The sequence below is a fragment of the Nycticebus coucang genome, chromosome 13 (assembly GCF_027406575.1).
Source record: "Nycticebus coucang isolate mNycCou1 chromosome 13, mNycCou1.pri, whole genome shotgun sequence".
NCBI classification, from domain to species: Eukaryota; Metazoa; Chordata; class Mammalia; order Primates; family Lorisidae; genus Nycticebus; species Nycticebus coucang.
The window spans coordinates 40582723-40585477 of record NC_069792.1 but is presented as its reverse complement, the minus strand read 5'-3'; the positions used below and the strand labels follow the sequence as shown (position 1 = coordinate 40585477).

Genomic DNA, 2755 nt, shown 5'->3' with positions numbered 1-2755 from the left:
GTTGCTGTGAGCTGTGACACCACTCTACCCAGGGCGACATAGTAAAACTCTGTCTCAAAAAAAAAAAGATTTCCGTGGAGAGGAACAAGTTGAGATTTTAATCAATTTTTTGAGGCCTTGCTTTGGCAAGGCTAATAATAAACAAATAGAATCAAATCAAATAGTCAAATCAAATGGAAACAAATAGAATAATAAATAAACAAATAGAAAAGGATCACAATATGTGATCCTTTCGGCTGGGTGTGGTGGCTCATGCCTGTAGTCCTAGCACTCTGGGAGGCTGAGTCGGGTGGATTGCCTGAGCTCATGTGTTTGAAACCGTCCTGAGTCAGAGCCAGACCTTGTCTCTAAAAAAAAAAAAAAAGGCTGGGTGTTCTGGCAGGCACCTGTAGTCCCAGCTACTTGGGAGGCTGAGGCAAGAGAATCACTTGATCATAAACCACATTTTGTTTATCCATTCATCCACTGATGGATATTTGGGGTGTTTCCACTTTTTAGCTATTATGAATAATGCTGTAGGGTGGAGGCTGGTCCGCGGCCGAAGTACAGACATTTTTCCTGTGAGAATTACCAGGAACAGTTCAATATGGGGGATATTCTGGCTCATGAATCTGAAATACTCGAACTAGTGAAAGAGTATTTAGATTTTGCTGAATTTGAAGATACCTTGAAAACATTTTCCAAAGAATGCAAAATAAAAGGAAAACCATTATGTAAAACAGCAGGTGGATCTTTACAGGACTCTAAATCATTGATAATTCAGAAGGCTCTTGTCTCTGCATTTGACAATGGAGACCAGAAGGTGTTCTTCAATTTATGGGAAGAACACATTCCCAGTTTCATCCAAAATGGTGACGCCCTTGCCCAGAAGTTGGAATTCTATCTTCACATCCATTTTGCCATCTATCCTCTGAAACATTCCGTAGGGAGACCGGACAGAGAGGAGCTGGAGGAAAGGATTTCTTACTTCAAAACCTACCTGGAGACCAAAGGAGCAGCGCTGAGCCAGACCACCGAGTTTCTTCCTTTCTATGCCCTTCCTTTTCTTCCCAACCCTATGGTACACCCTTCGTTTAAAGAACTCTTTCAGCGTTCCTGGACTCCGGAGTTAAAGTTGAAGTTGGAAAAGTTTCTAGCTTTAATATTTAAAGATAGCAACACGCTGAAGCTTTTAACAGTGTATAAGGAGAATGGACAAAGTAACAAAGAGATGTTGCAGCAGCTCCACCAGCAGCTGGTCAGAGCTGAACTTAGGTCAGTGACCTACCTGAGACGTACAGTAAGATCCAAGCAGACTACCACAATCTCATTGGAGTCACAGCAGAGCTGGCGGATTCTCTCAGGCCACAGTCAGTGGCAAGATGATCACTCCCGAGTACCTCCAGAGTGTCCGTGTCTGCCTCTTCAGCAACCAGATGTGGCAGAGCCTGGCTCATAGCGTGGACTTCACAAGGCCTGGGACGGCTTCCACCATGTTACAAGCTTCCTTGGCACCCGTGAGACTGAAAGATGTCCCATTACCGCCCTCCCTGGATTATGAGAAACTGAAGAAGGATTTGATTTGGGGGAGTGATCGTTTAAAAGCCTTCTTGTTGCAGGCTCTGCGCTGGCGCTTGAGCACCTCCCGTCCTGGAGAGCAGAGGGAGGCGGTTCTGCAGGCCTACATCAGCAACGACCTCTTGGACTGTCATACCCACAACCAGAGGAATGTGCTTCACTTGCTGCACGCAAAGAGTGAGGTGGTGCGGCAGTACATGGCCAGGCTCATCAACGCTTTTGCGTCACTAGCTGAAGGTCACCTCTACCTTGCTCAGAACAAAATGGTGCTGTGGATGCTGGAGGGAAGGCCGAAGGAGGACAAGGATGTCATCACCCAGGAGAATGTCCTTGGGGCCTTGCAAAAGTTCAGCCTCAGGCCCCCGCTGCATCGCTTCAAGATGGTCTCATCTTCTGGCTGATTGATATTCTGAAGGACTCTGATTGCCTGTCTGACTACACACTGGAGTACTTAGTGGCTTTGCTTATGAACCTCTGCCTCTGGAGTGCAGGGAAGAACATGTGTGCCAAGGTGGCAGGCCTCGTGCTCAAAGTCCTTTCAGATCTGCTTGGCCATAAAAGCCACGAGATCCAGCCGTATGTGAACGGAGCTCTGTACAGCATCCTTTCTATTCTATCCATCCAGGAGGAAGCGAGAGCAATGGGGATGGAAGACATCCTACACTGCTTCAGCAAAGAAGGCAACGCTGAAATGATCCACCAGATAGAATTTTTCTTTTTTTTTTGGCCGGGGCTGGGTTTGAACCCACCACCTCTGGCATTTGGGACGGGTGCCCTACTCCTTGAGCCACAGGCACCGCCCCGCCAGATAGAATTTATCATCAAGCAACTTAATTCTGGTCAGTTTAATGTAAAAGTCCAGGATCTTTCTTGTGAATCATTCACAAGAAATGTACCGGAAGGATACATGGACTGTCTTATAGGGCCTTGTCATGCTTCGGCCAGCATTCATTCAAGAAGCATTTAGGGAGGTGAAGAGACCTAAGTGAACCCACTAACAAGAGTTCATTCAGGTATTTAAGGCCAGATTGTCCAAAGATTAATAATATCTTATCATACTTAACAGATACAGCCAACAAAAAGGAATTTAAAGGCAATTACAGAAGCCCTTCCCTAGCCTTGTGTGTTCTCTTTATGTGGCCCCTCCCTTTCCTCTCCTAAATCCTGCCCCACTGTTAAGGGTGGCTTCCCCAGGTTC

The 2755-nt window shown here is 46.3% G+C and overlaps 1 pseudogene across 1 annotated transcript; it reads left to right on the top strand.

Annotated features, from left to right (window-relative positions):
* The first annotated feature begins 536 nt into the window (after window positions 1–536).
* Window positions 537–2524, top strand: LOC128563350 (lisH domain-containing protein ARMC9-like; annotated as a pseudogene). Its single transcript, XR_008373779.1, has 2 exons — window positions 537–2253; window positions 2359–2524. The product of XR_008373779.1 is annotated as a lisH domain-containing protein ARMC9-like (transcript).
* The last annotated feature ends 231 nt before the right edge of the window (window positions 2525–2755 follow it).